We start from the raw sequence: 18,387 nt of genomic DNA, 5'->3' as shown, positions 1-18,387 counted from the left end.
CCACAACGTTACTCTTAAACTTTCAAATACTAGGGGAATTCAAAATTCCTTGCAACTAGTCGCTCATTTGTTGCAATTGCAGGGTCACCTGCTACAATCAGAAGTTTAATTTGAAATCTTTTGTAACTACACAGTTCCAAGTGAAACCAAAAGGAATGCACGGACTGTCCGTACACTAGGTTAAAATTCTGTGGGAGTTAAAACGAGAATTCGTCCTATGCAGCCTGGGCAGCTGAATCATTTGGAACAGTTGCCCCGGGACACCGCACATGGAATCAGAATCAGATTTAATTCGTTATCTTTGCGGCAGCAGTACAATGCAATACATAATAATAGAGAAAAAGCGTGAATTACAGTATGAATCTATATTACATAGTTAAATTAAATAAGTAGTGCCAAAAAAGTAGTTCATGAGTCAATGTCCATTCAGAAATCGGATGGCAGAGGGGAAGAAGCTGTTCCTGAATCGCTGAGGGCGTGCCTTCAGGGTCCTATACCTCCTTCCTGATGGTAACAGTGAGAAAAGGAGGTGTCCTGGTGATGGGGGTTCGTAATGGTGGACAACACACACAAAATGCTGGAGGAACTCAGCAGGCCAGGCAGCGTCTATGGAAACGAGTACAGTGCAAGTTTCGGGCTGGACTGGAGAAAAAAGAAGAGGAGTAGAATTAAAAGGTGTGGGTGGTGGGGGGGGGGAGAAACACAAGGTGATGGGCGAAGCTGGGAAGGGGAGGCGAAGTAAAGAGCTGGGAAGTTGATTGGTGAAAGAGATACAGGGCTGGAGAAGTAGGGGGAGGGTAGAAGGCCATGGAAGAAAGGGAAGGGGGAGGAGCACCAGAGGGAGGTGATGGGAAGGCAAGGAGACAAGGAGAGAGAGGGAAACGGGATCGGGCAATAGTGAAGGGGTGGGGGGTGGTGGAGTATTACCGGGAGTTCGAGAAATTGATGTTCATGCCGTGGGGTTGGAGGCTACCCAGACGGAATATAATGTGTTGCTCTTCCAACCTGAGTGTGGCCTCATCGCGACAGCGGAGGAGGCTATGGACTGACATGTCGGAATGTGAATGGGATTTGGAATTAAAATGAGTCGCCACCGGGACATACCGCTTCTTCTGGCGGACGGAATGTAGGTGCTTGGCGAAGCGGTCTCCCAATGTACGTCGGGTCTCACCAACATCCAGAAGGCTACACTGGGAGCACCGGGTACAGTAGATGACCACAGCAGACTCACAGGCGAAGTGTCGTCTCACCTCGAAGGACTGTTTAGGGCCCTAAATGGTAGTGAGGGAAGAGGTGTAGGGGCAGATGTTGCCATGGGTACTAGCATGGGTCCCAGCGATGCCTGCCTTTATGTCGGCTACGTGGAACAGTCTATATTCCAAGCCTACACTGGCGTCACTGCCCAACTTTTCATCCGCTACATCGACGACTACATTGGGGCCGCTTCCTGCACCCATGCTGAGCTTGTCGACTTCATCAACTTTGCCTCCGACTTCCAACCTGCCCTCAAATTCACCTGGTCCGTTTCCGACACCTCCCTTCCCTTTCTCCATCTCACTGTCTGTATCTCTGGAGACAGCTTATCTACCGATGTCTATTATAGACCCACTGACTCTCACAGCTACTTCGTCCCACACTTCTACTTGTAAAAACGCCATCCCCTTCTCTCAATTCCTCCGTCTTCGCCGCATCTACTCAGGATGAGGCTTTTCATTTCAGAACGAAGGAGATTCCCCTCTTTTTTCAAAGAAAGGGGCTTCCCTTCCTCCACCATCAACGCTGCCCTCAACCGCATCGCTTCCATTTCGCGCACATCTGCCCTCAACCCATCCTCCCACCGCCACACCAAGGATAGGGTTCCCCTTGTCCTCACCTATCATCCCACCAGCCTCCGCGTCCAGCATATAATTCTCCGTAATTTCCGCCATCTCCAGCGGGATCCTACCCCTCCCCACTTTCTGCTTTCCGCAGGGATCGCTCCCTCCCGAGACTCTCTTGTCCATTTGCCCCTCCCCCACTGATCTCCCTCCTGGCACTTATCCTTGTAAGTGGAACAACTGTTACACCTGCCCCTACACCTCCTCCCTTCCTCCCTCACTACCATTCGGGGCCCTAAACAGGTGAGGCGACACCTCACCTGTGAGTCTGTTGGGGTCATACACTGTGTTCAGCGCTCCCAGTGTGGCCTGCTGTAGACCCGACGTAGACTGGGAGACCATTCGCCAGAAAAAGTGGGATCTCCCAGTGGCCACCTATTTTAATTCCTTGCTTTCCATTCCCATTCTGACATGCCAGTCTATAGTATCCACTACTGTCTCGGTGAAGCCACACTCAGTTTGAAGGAGCAACATATCATATACCATCCAAGTAGCCTCCGACTTGATGGCATGAACATAGATTGTTCAAACTTCTGGTAATGCCCTCCCCACCTTCTCCATTCCCATTTCCCTCTCTCACCTAATCTCCTTACTGCCCATCACCCCCCCCCCCTCTGGTGCTCCTCCCTCTTTTCTTTCTTCCATGTCCTTCTGTCCTCTCCTATCAGATCCCCGCCTTCTCCAGCCCCGTATCTCTTTCACCAATCAACTTTCCAGCTCCTTACTTCACCCATCCCCCCCCCGTTTCACCATCACCTCCTGTCCTCCCCTCACCCACCTTTTAATTTTGACACCTCATCTTTTTTTCTCTAGTCCTGATGAAGGGTTTTTGTTCGAAACGTGGACTGTACTCTTTTCTATAGATGTTGCCTGGCCTGCTGAGTTCCTCCAGTATTTTGTGTGTGTTGCTTGGATTTACAACATCTGCAGATTTTCTTTTGCTTAATGGTGGACCATTAAGCAAATTTGCTTTTTGAGACACCGCTGCATGAAGATGTTGCAGATACTATGGAAGACAATGTCCACGATGGACCTGACTAATTTTCCAACACTCTACAGCTCACTTCTTTCCTGTGCAGTAGCCCCTCCCCTCTCCTTCCCCTCCATCCATTTTTCTCAGTTAAAGCTGAGGGCATGCATTCCTTGAAAAATAGTTTGCCTATTATACTGGTGTTGACTTTCTGCTGAATTAGTTGGTGTTAAATGGAAAGCAGTCATTTGGTCATTGAGGGGGTAGGAAACATGGATGTTATGTTAATTTTTCAAATCTCTGCCAGTTGTTTGGGGGGAAGGTCTTCAACGGAACCCACTCAAGTAAACTTGTGCTTTAAGAGCAAATAAAAATCTGTATGTTTCATTTCTTTGTTCAAATGACAGAAAAGGATTGTTCACCCCCGAGTGCCCCAGGGCTATTTCAGAGCTGCTACGTATTGTCTCTTACACATGCCATCATCTGCCCTTTAACACCTTTTGCCATTAACTTGTAAAGGATAAGTTTCTTCAGGTACACAAAGTGTAAAAGAGGAGGTAGGAGTGGATATCAGACCACTGGAAAACGATGCTGGAGAGGTAGTAATGGGGGACAATGAAACAGCAGATGAACTGAATGAGTATTTTGCATCAGTGTTCACTGTGGAAATTCACTTGCAGTATGGTGGAAGTCCTGCCGTTAGGGGGCAGGAAGTGTGTGAAGCTACCATGACTAGAGAGAAGGTTCTTGGGAAACTGAAAGGTCTGAAGGTAGATAAGTCACCTGGACCAGATAATGTAAACCACAGGGTACTGAAAGAGTGGCTGAAGGGATCATGGAGGCATTAGTAATGATCTTTCAAGAAATCACTAGATTCTGGAATGGTTCTGGAAGACTGGAAAATTACAAAAGTCACTCCACTCTTCAAGAAGGGAGAGAGGCAGAAGAAAGGAAGCTACCAGCCAAAAAGTCTGACCCCAGTGGCAGGGAAAATGTTGGAGTCGATTATTAAGGTGAGGTCTCAGGGTACTTGGAGGCACATGATAAAATAGGCCTTAGTGAGCATGGTTTCGTCAAGGGAAAATCTTGCCTGACAAATCTGTTGGAATTCTTTGAAGAAGTAACAAGCAGACAAAGGAGAATCAGTTGATGTTGTATACTTAGATTTTCAGCAAGCCTTTGGCAAGATGCCACACATGAGGCTGCTTAACAAGCTATGGTATTACAGGAAAGATTCTAGAATGGATAAAGCAGTGGCTGATTGGCAGGAGGCAAAGGGTGGGAATAAAGGGAGCCTTTTCTGGCTGGCTGCCGGTGATTAGTGGTGTTCCACAGGGGTCTGTGTTGGGACCGATTCTTTTTACGTTATATGCCAATGATTTGGATGATGGAATTGATGGCTTTGTTGCAAAGTTCGCAGATTATATCAAGATAGGTGGAGGGGCAGGTAGTTTTGAGAGAGATGAGAGGCTACAGAAGGACTTAGACAGATTAGGAGAATGGGCAAAGAAATGGCAGATAGAATACAGTGTTGGGAATTGTATGGTCATGTACTTTGGTAGAAGAAATGAAAGGGTTGACTATTTGTAAATGGAGAGAAAATACAAAAAACTGAGGTAAAAAGAGACTTGGGATTCCCTAAAGGTTAATTTGCAGGTTGAGTCTGTGGGGAGGAAGGCAAATGCAATGTTAGCATTAATTTCAAGAGGACTAGAATATAAAAGCAAGGATGTAATGTTGAAGCTTTATGAAGCACTGGTATGCATCATTTGGAGAATTGTGAGCAGGTCTGGGCCACTTTTCTTGGAGGGGATGTGCTGAAACTGGAGAGGGTTCAAAGGAGGATCACAAAAATGAATCCAGGACTGAATGGCTTGTCATATGAAGAGTGTTTGATGGTTCTGGGCCTGTATTCACTGGAATTCAGGAGAATGGGGGTGACCTCATTGAAACCTATCAAATAGCGAAAGGCCTTGATAGAATGGATGTGGAGAGGATGTTTCCCATGGTGGGAGAGTCTAAGACCAGAGGCATAGCCTCAGAATAGAGGGCTGATTTTTTTAGAATGGAGATGAGGAGGAATTTCTTTAGCCAGAGAGGGGTGAATCTGTGGAATTTTTGCCACAGGCATTTGTGGGGGCCAAGCCTTTATGTAAATTTGAGACAGAGGTTGATAGATTCTTGATTGGTCAGGGCATGAAGAGATACGGGGAGAAGGAAGGAGATTGGGGCTGAGAGAAAAATTGGATCAGCAATGGTGAAATGGTAGAGTAGACTCGTTGGGCCAAATGCCCTAATTCTGCTCCTATATCTTATGGTCTTATGGCCTTATAATACATACACTCAGAGACCACTAAGGGACACCTGTGTACCCTGTTAAGAAAATATCAGCCAATCTTGTGGCAGCAATTGAATGCATAAAATCATGCAGACATGGTCAAGAAGTTCAGCTGTTGATCAGACCAAGTGTCAGAACGGGGGAGAAAAGTGACCTAAGTTACTTTGACCGTGGAATGATTGTTGATGCCAGTTGGGGTGGTTTGTGTGTCTCGGAACCCGCTGATCGCTTGGGATTTTCACACACAGTAGTCTCCAGGGTTTACAGAGAATGGCGCAAGAGAACAAAAAAAGAATCTAGTGAGTGACATCAGCTAGTTAATGAGAGGTCGGAGGAAAATGGTCAGACTGGCTCAAGCTGACAGGAAGGTGAGAGTAACTCCAATAATCACACGTTACAGTAGTGCGCAGAAGAGCATCTCCGAACACATCGGTCCTTGAAGTGGGTGGGCTACAGCAGCTGAAGCTCGCGAACATAGGAGGTACCCGATGAAGGGTATATTGGGGTGTGAGAAGGAAGTTGAGCATCTGGAGGAGACCGATACTGTCACAGGGAGAGCATGCAAACTCCACACAGGGAGCACCCCTGGGTCAGGATTGAACCCAGGACCCTGTAGCTGAGAGACAGCAGCACTAACCACCGTGCCACAGCGTCTCCCAAATATTGGCAGCACCGGAGCAGATTGCTTTATATGACCATCAGATTATTTCATGGTCACCAATATAGATCCGAGCTTTTCATTTTAAATTTATTTATTCATTTGAAATTGCTGTAATAGGATTTGAATTTGTCTCTGAATCGATGCTCATGGTCATTAACTTAATAACTGAGCCACCGTATCTCATCACTGGTGCTGAGATGATTATTGTTCATTTGTTAAATTGTTTAGCCGTCAACTAAATAGATCAAGAGTTTAGTTGATATAATTCTCCAACACCAGATTCAGCAATTGATCATTTTCAATAGACTGTTTGTCAGCAGGCAGCCACCAGGACTTGTACGCAATCCCTCGATTCTTTGTACAGTGATGGGTCAATATTTAAAATATACCCTGTCTATTAAGAGAGGTGTAGATAAATCAACAATTCATCAGCCTTGAACAGATAGCCTTCCAATATGTATATTAAGGTGTGGGATTCCAGTTAATGGGAAGTGTATCTGGCATATGTGGTGGAGCATGAACACTACAGTACAGCACAGGGCGTTTGGTCTGCAATGACTTTTTAACTTCCCTCCTACGTAGCTCGCCATTTTTCTATCATCCATGTGCCTATCTAAGAGTTTTTTAATGCTCCTAATGTATCTGTCTCTACCAGAACCCCTGGCAGGGTGGTCCACATACCACACTGTCTAAAAAAAACTTACCTCTGACATTCCAACCCCCCCCCGCCATACTTTCCTCTAATCTCTTTTAAATTATGTCTCCTGTTATTGGCCATTTTCACCCTGTAAAAAAGTGTCTGGCTATCGGCTCTATCTATGCCTCTTATCATCTTGTACTCCTTTATCAAGTCACCTTTTATCCTCCTTTGATCCAAAGAGAAAAACCCTAGCTTGCTCAAGCTACCCTCATAAGACACGCTCTCTAGTCCTGGCAGCATCCTGGTAGATCTGCTCTGGACCCTCTCTGAAGCTTCCACATTCTTCTTATAACGAGGCGACCAGAACTGAACTCGATATTTTAAGTGCGGTCTAACCAGAATTTTCTTAAACTCAGTCCCATGACTAATGAAGACCAATACGCCATACACCTTCTTAAGCACCCTATCAACTTGTTTGCCAACTTTGAGGACTCCAAGATCCCTCTGTTCCTCCACACTGCTGAGAATCATGCCATTAACCCAGTATTCTGCTTTCAAATTTGATCTTCCAAGGTGAATCACTTCACACTTTTCTGGGTTGAAATCCATCTACCACTTCTCAGCCCAACTCTGCATCCTGTCAATGTCCTGTTGTGACCTATGACAACCTTCTACACCATCCACAACGCCACCAAATTCGGCGACATTTGCACTCCTCCACTTCCTCACCCAAGTCATTAATAAAAATCCGTAATGACCGCAGTCCTCTGGAGGAGGTAAAGAGGCAAACTACAGGTTTACCCCAGGTTATGGCAATTGCATTATCTTTCTCTCCCACCTCCTCGGGCTCTGACAATGCTGTGCTAGTCATACGGCACTGAATGTTGCAGAAATATAGCCTTGTATAATGGGATTCGCAGCGCCGGGTGGGGATTCATTTACCGAATTAAAATATTGTCTCATATCAAAAATTGACAAATTTTTAAATTTCCATTTTTGGATCCCCATCTAAACTTGTATTTCAGAATCAGAATCAGATTTAATATCACCGGCAGCTGTTGCAAAATTTGTTAACTTATTGGCAGCAGTGCAATGAAATATACGATAGATAAATATAGAGAAAAGTACTGAGTTACATTTAGTGTACATAGGTATATATATATACACATGCACGCACACACACACACACACACACACACGCACATATATATAGTGTATATAGTTCTATTAAATAGTTAAGTTAAAATAAGTAGTGGAAAACAACTTAAAAGGTAGTGAGGTCGTGTTCATGGGTTCAATGTCCATTTAGGAATTGGATGGCAGAGGGGAAGAAGCTCTTCCTGAATCGTAGAGTATGTGCCTTCATACTGCTTTACAGTACCCCTTTCCTGACATTAACAGTGTATAGAGGGCACGTCCTGGATGATGGGGATCCTTAATGATGCCTTCCTGAGGCACCACTCCTTGAAGATGTCTGGGACACTACAGAGGCTAGTACCCATGATGGAGTGACTAATTGTACAAGTTTCTGCAACTTATTTTGATCTTGTGCAGTCGCCCTCCCATACCAGACGGTGATGCAGCCCGAAGTTTTCAACTGTTCCAGTTGACAAACCAAATCTCAAACTTCAAATGAAATATAGTCACTGTCTTGCCTTCTTTATAGCTGCTTCAAAATGTTACCTCCAGGTTGGGTCCTTAGAGATGTTGACACACAGGAACTTGAAATATGAAACAACTTTTGCTTTTGAAAGCATTTGCCTTGGGCCCTACCACAACCTGGGACACCTCAAGATATTCTAAGATTTCCCTTGACTGGAAATAACTTGGGGATATCCTAAACTTATAAAGGGACTTTAGAAATGCAAAACTTTCTTCAATGATCCTTCTTTCTGTGCCCCTGACTCCTTGGTGACTGGGCTCTGGGAGACTAGTCTGCCTGTGTAGACCTGCTTTGCAAAAATGAGCTGCCCTACTTAACAACATCTTGAGTCTGTAAGGAATGAATCACTGACAGGCTCTCCTACAAATCAGCCTTGGGAATGACCTGCTGCGCCCTTGGAAAGAGGAATGTCTGACTTACAGTTTGTATACTTGTTTAGTTTGTATAAAGATGCAACATTTTGTTTGCCATTGATGTTCCCCACACTCCAATAAATACTGGAAACATAAGTAGTCTCATGGCATAGTGCCCAGTGAGCAACAGACATTTCCGAGATAATGGTTTGTTTAGTCTCCCTCTGTGGATTGGCACAGGATGTCCTCAATGTCTGATCATGTTTATTTCTGGGCTGTGATTATCACCGGCTCAAATTAGACATGGACCTGCTTCCTTGTTCCACTGCATCATTCTTCAACTCATTGGCCAGAAGTTATGTCAGTTGGGTGGGGGAGGGGGTGTGGGGAGGGGATACCTGCAGCATCCTTGTGTCAGTTTAGTAACATCTATCTTTAGAATCATGGGTTTGATTTCTACTTCAGGGTTGTGCGTTCAGCCCCCATTTCAGCTGGATCACCCCTCCCAGTGCACCACTGAGTGTGTGCATGATTGTCAGAGGATGCATTCGAACATAAAGGGTAGGACACAGGGGTAAGAGAAGATCATTCAGACGCTCAGTGCTGCTCTGCCTTTCAACAAGACGATGATCAAATCGATTTTTCTGTCTTTTCCACAAGTCCCTTGATTGATTTAATATCCAGAAATCCATCAATGTTTTGAATACAGTGACTGAGCTTCTATAACTCTTATGAGGGACAGAATTCTAAAAATTAACCTTCCCCTAAATGAAGAAGTTTCTCTCAAAGTGGCCCACGTCTTCAGATTGTGATCCATGGTTCTAGGTTCCTTAACTGCGGGGGAGGGGGGGGGTCATCCCTTCATCTACATTATCTAATCCGGTGCCTACCTACATCTCAAATGTATCACCTCTCAAACTCTGGAGTGTATGGGCCTAGTCTACTCAATTTTTCCCATATCAGCCTGAGAACCATTCTGATGAATCTTTACTGCCCTCAATAATAAACTTCTGCTCCTTTAAGTAAGGAGAATGAATTTGTTCATAGTGCACCCTGAGTGGGCTCGCCAAGTCCTCATGTAAATATAGCAAGGAATCTATATCCTTGTACTCAAATCACCTTGAAAGAAAGGCCAACATACCTTTTGTTCTTTACACACTAGGCAGCATTTATGTAGAGAAATAAGCAATGATGTTTTGGGCCAAGACCCTTCATCAGGACATGAAAGGGAGGGGGCAGGAGCCAGAATAAGAATGTGGGGGAGGGGGAGTAGTATAAACTGGCAGGTAATGGGTGAAATCAGGTGAGGGGAGAAGGTGGGTGGGTGGGGGGAGGTGAGAATTAAGTAAGAAGCTGGGAAGTGATAGGTGGAAGAGGTAAAAGTGCTGAAGAAGGAATCTAATAGGAGAGCCATAGGATAAGGGGAAGGAGAGTGGGAAACCAGAGGGAGATGATGGTCAGGTCATGATGGTGGTTCCGCAGAAGGGTGAGAGGGTAACCGGAATGGAAAAAAAGAAAGAAGGATGGAGGGTGGGGGTAAAATAAAAACAGAGAAATTACTGGAAGATTAAAAAAATCAATGTTCATGCCATCACATTGACGACTACACAGGTGGAGTGGGGTGTTACTCCTCCAGCCTGGGTTTGGCCTCACTGATGGAGGTTCTGTCCACCGCAACAGCCAGGGTCACCTTGACTTCCCATTGTCATATTGATACGTCTGTCCATGGTTTCTTCTACTGCTGCATTGAGGCAGAAAGGTCCCTATAAATGCCAACATTTCTCAATCCCTTACCATTTCAATAAATATTCAGCATTTCTGTTAGTTTTACCTAAAGTGGATAAAGCTGCATTTTTCCAAATTCTAATCCATCGGCCATATTTTTGTCCATTCAGTTAGTTTTAAAACTAAGTTGTTTCTTTTTTATTTTCCCTAGTTATGATAAAAGGTCTTCAATCTGAAATATTGATCTCTTTCCAAAGACGCTGTTTGGTGTACCGAGTATTTCCGGCATTTACTGATTTTATTTCAGATTTCCAGCATCTGCAGTGTTTTCTTGATATAAGTTTCACAATTGTCAATATCCCCTTAAAGCCCCTATTCATTTTTCTTTCTACTTGGATTCCTGATTTGTTTTCTGTCATCAGCAAACTGGGAAATATTACATTTGGTCCTCTCAGCCAACTTCTCGATGTAGTTTATAAACTGCGACCCAAGCACTAATCCTTGTGCTATCTACCAGTTACAGTCACCAATTGGAGAAGGGCCCGTTAAGTCCCATTAAGACTTCCTATGCTTTCAGAGGGATATGAAAAAATAAATGGTATTATTGCTGAAAGAATGAGGAAATCTTTGTGTTGTTCTGGCACTGAAAACAATGTGCAAATCGAAACATCTTTTATCTACTCCTTCTCGCTTCCTAACATTTCTTCTCAATGAGCTTCTTCATCATCTGATCAACTCCTCCCGCAACTTCCTCTTGACATCTGTCCAGTTTTGTGGAGTTGAGAACAGGGAAGTCTGTTTGTGTGGGATGGAGGCTGGGTCAGTGAATATTGTGGATCCAAACTTCATTACCCCAGAGACGTTCAAATTCCCTCCTGTTCATGTACTCCATGTGTCTAGAAACTGGAATTATTTATGGTTGATGCCTTGATCTTTGTGGAATTACACTGTAGCTTAAAGGGAAGAGAGGCCTTTGGTCCATTGGATGTATGGAAGATTCACTGGAGGAAGTTTAATTGTCTACATCCAACAGAAAGGGGTACTCTAACTACTCCCACAATTACCCTTTATTTAAACGGCACCCTTAAAATGAACATAGACCCCCAAGGTGCTTCACAGGAATATCACAAAAGAAAATTTGAAAGTAAGCCACTTTCTCAAAGATGGCCAGAGGGGTGCAATGAATGGTGGCCTGTCATCACTATTCCTACGCTGAGAATGAATAGATTAAAATATACGCCCACCTGGACAAGCCAGCAAGCACTGTGAGGGTCATGTTTTTTGAATTCTCCAGTGCGTTCAACACCATCCGCCCTGCTCTGCTGGGGGAGAAGCTGACAGTGATGCAGGTGGATGCTCTCCTGGTGTCATGGATTCTTGATTACCTGACTGGCAGACCACAGTACGTGTGCTTACAACACTATGTGTCCGACACAGTGATCAGCAGCACTGGGGCTCCACAGGGAACTGTCTTGTCTCCCTTTCTCTTCACCATTTACACCGCGGACTTCAACTACTGCACAGAGTCTTGTCATCTTCAGAAGTTTTGGGATGACTCTGCCATAGTTGGATGCATCAGCAAGGGAGATGAGGCTGAGTACAGGGCTACGGTAGGAAACTTTGTCACATGGTGTGAGCAGAATTATCTGCAGCTTAATGTGAAAAAGACTAAGGAGCTGGTGGTAGACCTGAGGAGTGCTAAGGTACCGGTGACCCCTGTTTCCATCCAGGGGGTCAGTATGGACATGGTGGAGGATTACAAATACCTGGGGATACGAATTGACAATAGACTGGACTGGTCAAAGAACACTGAGGCTGTCTACAAGAAGGGTCAGAGCTGTCTCTACTTCCTGAGGAAACTGATGTCCTTTAATATCTGCCGGATGATGCTGAGGATGTTCTACGAGTCTGTGGTGGCCAGTACTATCATGTTTGCTGTTGTGTGCTGGGGCAGCAGGCTGAGGGTAGCAGACAGCAACAGAATCAACAAACTCATCCGTAAGGCCAGTGATGTTGTGGGGATGGAACTGGACTCTCTCACGGTGGTGTCTGAAAGGAGGATGCTGTCTAAGTTGCATGCCATCTTGGTCAATGTCTCCCATCCACTACATAATGTACTGGGTGGGCACAGGAGTACATTCAGCCAGAGACTGATTCCACCGAAATGCAGCACTGAACGTCATAGGAAGTCATTCCTGCCTGTGGCCATCAAACTTTTACAACTCCTCCCTTGGAGGGTCAGACACCCTGAGCCAATAGGCTGGTCCTGGACTTATTTCATAATTTACTGGCATAATTTACATACTACTATTTAACTATTTATGGTTCTATTACTATTTATTATTTATGGTGCAACTGTAACGAAAACTAATTTCCCCCGGGATCAATAAAGTATGACTATGACTATGACTATGACTATGACTACTATATATGTGGATCATAGCACTGCTCAGTGTCATAGCAATGAAACAGGCCCTTCGGCCCATCCAGTCAGTGCAGAACCATTAATCTGCTTAGTTCCATCGACCTGCACCTGGACCATAGCCCTTTATTTTCCTCCCTGTACCTATCTGAATTTCTCTTAATTGAATTAAATTGACTTTATTTCTTACATCCTTCACATTTATGAGGAGTAAAAATCTTTATGTAATGTCTTCGTCTGAATGTGCAATGTGCAATCATAGTAATTTGTAATAAATTGTATGTTCAGTAAGATATACAACAGAACAGTCAATAAAGCTTAGAAATACAATTGTATCAGCATGAATTAATCAGTCTGATGGCCTGGTGGAAGAAGCTGTCCTGGAGCCTGTTGGTCCAGGCCTTTATGCTGCGGTACCGTTTCCTGGATGGTAGCAGCTGGAACAGTTTGTGGTTGGGGTGACTCGGGTCTTCAATGATCCTTTGGGCCCTTTTAACACACCTGTCTCTGTAAATGTCCTGAATAGTGGGAAGTCCACATCTACAGATGCACTGGGCTGTCCGCACCACTCTCTGCAGAGTCCTGCGATCGAGGGAAGTACAGTTTGCATACCAGGCAGCAATATGGCCACACGTTAAAATGTATGATCTTCCTGTTTCTGGGCTCAGTGGCATGTGGTGTGAGTAGCAATCTTGAGGCCATAACCCTCAAGATCCTGTTCTTTACCTTGCACCTGACTCCATGAACTCATGGAAGGACCATGTCATCCCTTCTATCCATGTCATTGCTACCAACGTGGACCACGACCGCTGGCTGATCACCTCCCACTTAAGAATCCTATGGACTCGATCTGAAATGTCCCTGACCCTGGCAGCCAGGAGGCAACAAATCATCTGGGAATTTTGTTATCATCCACAGAACCTCCTTTCTGATCCCCTGTCACTACAACTCACCTCTTCTCTTCCCTTCTCTTCTGAGCCACAGAGGCCAGAGACCTGACCTCTGCTAGGTCATACCCCGCTCCCAGCAGTATCCAAGCCTGCCAATGAGGGGACCAGACCCTGCCCTGTCTGCCTATTCCCTTTCCCCCTCCTGGCAGTCACCCACTTACCAGTGTCCTGCACCTTGGGTGTAACAACCTCCTTCTATGTCCTGCTTATCAACCCTGCAGCCTCCCAAATGATCTGGAGTTCATCCAGGCTCTAGCTCCAACTCCTTAACACGGTCTGTTAGATGCACTTCTTGTGCATATGGATGTCAGGGACACTGGAGGTCTCCCTGCCTTCCTACGTCCTGCAAGAGGAGTGTTCCACTATCCCGCCTGGCATCCCCACTGCTTTAAATGTGCACGAAGAAAGAATAAATAATGAAAAGGAAATCTACCTTTGGCTCACACCTCTCATTGCCGTAGCCTTGATGAGCCAAAGCCTCAACTCCCCACTCTAACACAGGCCCACTCCCAAAATGGTCATTCCTCCTAATTCCAAATTCTTCTTTTTGAATCTTGCCAAGTACTTGTTTATGCACAATCCAATGTCTCCTCAGGAACTGTGGTGCACACAATGTGCTCACGTCTTTTAAACTCTCTCTCCCTCTATGCAATCCAGTCTCGGGAACTGTGGCACACGAGAATTATTAGGAAACATGCTAAAAGAAACCTTGGTTGTGGAGGTGGGTGTTAAGGAGCATCATAAAGGAATAAGACACTGGGCACAATTATGTCATTCGGCCCATCAAGTCTGCTCACCAGTCCATCATGCCTAATTTATTAACCCTTTCAACCCATTCTCCTGCCTTTTCCCTGTAAACTTTGATGCCCTGACTAATCATGAACCTCTCAACTTCTGTTTTAAATATACTCAACGACTTGGCCTCCGTAGCTGCCTGTGACAATGAATTCCACAGATTCACCTCCCTTTATATAAAAATATTCCTCCTCATCTCTGTTGTAAAGGGACGTCCTTCTAATCTGAGGCTGTGCTCTCTGGCCTTAGATTCGCCCACTATAGGAAATATCCTCTCCACATCTACTCCTTTTAGGCCTTTCAATATTCAATAGGTTTCAGCAAGATCCCCCTCATAAGAACTGGAGTATTTATCACCCAATGCCACACTTCTGAAGTACGTCACCTACCTGCTGCCTTGCACAGCTCCATACTCCATACTAATGTTTAATATGCAAAAGGAAACAAGAATCTTATCAAAGCCCTTCCTGGACTCCAGGAGGCCAAGACCCAAGCTGCAGAGAAAACAAATGTTGTTTGTTTAAATTGACCCTATCTTCTTATATTTGGGCTTATAACAGCGAACTCTAACATGTTTGTCTCACCCTGAAAGTAATATAAATTATTAAAGCAGCTGTAAAGACAAGCAATATACAAGATCGCCCTGCTGTGCTTGGGCCACTTCAGACATGTAAACCGAACAGCTGACTTCGAACTTGCTGTGAGTTTAGCTACATTCCTGTATAACTGTGGGTACGGGAAGTGGCTCTTAGACATGGAAGAAGACTAAACTATGGGCCTCTTCTGTCTCTCTGCCCAGTTCTTGAGAATATACCGCGTCCTACTTCATCATAATTTGAAGCAGCGAGGGAGAGAGCGGGATCCATTTAAAAACGTATTTCATTGGGAGTGAGTCTTATTTGAGAAAATAAAAAGAAGTGAAGTTTAGATTCTAGGAGACGTTATTGTGGATATGGACCAGGGTTAGAGTGGTCAGGCTTTGGCTCAATAGGCTTAGGCAAGAACTGGCAGAGGCTCTAAGTAGGTACATAGTATGTTTTTTTTTCTCTCTTTCTTTGTCTATTAGGACATCATTAATGCAGTGAGAATGGACCCAGGGTTTGCTGTATGTTCTTTGTGTGAGATGGAACTCTGGGAGACCTCCAGGTTCCCTGGAAACTGCATCTGCACGGAGTGCATCGAGCTGCAGCTCCCTAGAGACTGTGTTAAAGAATTGGATCTGCATCTGGATGACAATCGCCTTGTATAGGAGAATGAGAAGGTGATAGACAAGAGCTACAGGGAGGTAGTCGCCCCCTAAGTTGCAGGCAGCAGGTACCTGGGTGTCTGTCTGGAGAGGAATAGATAGCCAGTATAGCGTATGTCTGTGGCCATTCACCTCCATAATAAACCTACTGCTCTGGATGCTGTTGGTGGGAAGAGACAATCTACTGGGAGAAGCTTCAGTGACTAGATCTCTAGCACTGTGGCTCAGAAGGGGTGGTGGTTGGGGGAGAAGAATAGTGCTAGGAGATTCTATAATCAGAGGGGCAGACAGGATTTGGTAGACATGAAAGAGGCACCTAGATGGTACGTTGCCTCCCAGGTGCGAGGGTCAGGGATGTCTCGGATCGAGTCCACAGCATTCTGAAGGGGGAGGGTGAACATTCAGAAGCGGTGGTGCATATTGGTATGGTACCAACGACATACGTAGGAAAAGGGCTGAGGTCCTGAAGAGACAACAGAGGGAGTTAGGTAGAAAACTGAAAAGCAGGATCTGAAGGGTAGCGATCTCTGGATTTTTTGCCTGTGCCACATTCCATTGAGGATATGAGTAGGATAATTTGAATTGAATTGACTTAACCTTATTTCTTACATCCTTCACATACATGAAGCGTAAAATTCTTTACATTACATCTCCGCCTGAATGCGCAATGTATAATTTATAGTAATTTGTAATAAATAGTATGTACAACCGGACAGTCAATATAGCACAGAAATACAATTGTATCAGCGTGAGTTAATCAGTCTGATGACCTGGTGGAAGAAGCTGTCCCGGAGCTTATTGGTCCTGGCTTTTATGCTGCGGTACCGTTTCCTGGATGGTAGCAGCTGGAACAGTTTGTGGTTGGAGTGACTCGGGTCCCCAATGATCCTTCAGGCCCTTTTAACACACCTATCTCTGTAAATGTCTTGAATAGTGGGAAGTTCACATCTGCAGATGCGCTGGGCTGTCCACACCACTCTGCAGAGCCCTGCGATTGAGGGAAGTGCAGTTCCCATACCAGGCAGTGATGCAGCCAGTCAGGATGCTCTCAATTGTGCCCCTGTAGAAAGTTCTTAGGATATGGTGGCCAATACCAAACTTCTTCAAATATCTGAGGTGAAAGAGGCGCTGTTGTGCTTTTATCACCACACAGCCAGTATGTACAGACCATGTGAAATCCTCGGTGATGTGCATGCCAAGTCATTTACCCTCTCAACCCCAGATCCATTAACGTTAATAGGCTTAGCCTATCTCCATCCCTCATGCAGTCCACAATCAGCTCCTTTGTTTTTGCAACGTTGAGGGAGAGGTTGTTTTCTTGACACCACTGTGTCAGGTTGATGACTTCTTCTCTGTAGGCTGCCTCGTTATTGTTTGAGATAAGACCAGTCAATGTAGTATTGTAGGCAAATTTAATTAGCAGATTGGAGCTGTGGGTGACGACACAGTCATGGATGTACAGAGAGTAAAGGAGGGGGCTTAGGACACAGCCCTGAGGGGCTCCTGTGTTGAGGGTCAGAGGGAGCCCACTCTTACCACCTGCCGGCGATCTGACAGGACATCCAGGATCCAGCTACACAAGGCAGGGTGAAGGCGGAGGTCTCTGAGCTTCTTGTCGAGCCTGGAGGGAATTATGGTGTTGAATGCTGAACTGTAGTCCAAGAACAGCATTCTCACATAAGCATCCCTCCTCTGCAGATGTGTAAAGACGGTGTGTAGAGCTGTGGCTACTGCATCATCTGTCGATCAGTTGTGTTGGTAGATGAATTGTAGGGGGTCCAGTTTGGGGTGGCAGCAAGCTGCAGATGTGGTCCTTGACCAGCCTCTCAAAGCATTTGCTTATTATTGATGTGAGTGCGACAGGACACCAGTCGTTCAGACATGTTACTCGGGAACAACGGGATGTTTTGAAACAGAGGGCACTCTGCACTGGGAGAGAGAGGAGTTAAAAATGTCGGTAAACACACCTGCCAGTTGTGCCTCGCACACCCTGATTTCCCGCCCTGGGATGCCATCCAGTCCCGCAGCCTTGCGGCTGCCCACAGATAAATATGTGGCTAAGGGATTGGTGCAGGGGGTAGGGTTTCAGATTTCTTTGTCATTGGGATCTCTTCTGGGGAAGGTATGATCTGTACAGAAACGACTTGCTTCAGCCCAGGGAGGAGGCAAATTGCATTATGTTTACCCCACTGCTTCAAGTTAAAATAATAATGAAACCTCACTACTCTTCTTGAACCTGATTCACTTATTGAAAGGAGCTGGTTAAATCCCTTTACCAGCTGAATGTTAAACTCAGTCCACATGTAATCTTGGTTCACACTGCAGTGCAGAACTGAGGGCTTCATTATCTCGGGGACTATCTATCAAACAAATCATCAATTGCTATTCCTCTTGGGTAGATGGGAAAGATGCTAATAACTATTCTGAAGAATGGAGAGATTCAATCTGCTCCATGGCAGTATTTAACTTGCAACCAGTGCTACCACTCTGACTTTTCTTCTGTGTGACATAGCCTCAGAATAGAGAGGCATCCATTTAGAACGGAGATGAGGAGGAATTTCTTTAGCCAGAGGGTGGTGAATCAGTGGAATTCTTTGCCACAGGCAGCTGTGGAGGCCAAGTCTTTATGCATATTTAAGGCAGAAGTTGATAGATTCTTGATTGGTTAGGGCATGAAAGGATAAAGGGAGAAGTCAGGAGATTGGGGTTGAGAGGAAACTTGGATTGGCCTTGATGAAATGGGGGTG

The 18,387-nt window shown here is 45.2% G+C and overlaps 1 protein-coding gene across 1 annotated transcript in view; it reads left to right on the top strand.

Annotated features, from left to right (window-relative positions):
* Positions 1-18,387, top strand: part of LOC134359871 (laminin subunit gamma-1-like) — a 201,041-nt gene that overhangs the window by 534 nt on the left and 182,120 nt on the right. The window lies entirely within an intron of this gene.

Source organism: Mobula hypostoma, chromosome 21 (assembly GCF_963921235.1).
Source record: "Mobula hypostoma chromosome 21, sMobHyp1.1, whole genome shotgun sequence".
NCBI lineage: Eukaryota > Metazoa > Chordata > Chondrichthyes > Myliobatiformes > Myliobatidae > Mobula > Mobula hypostoma.
Note: the sequence above shows the minus strand (reverse complement) of the source record. Positions and strands in the feature narration are given on the sequence as shown.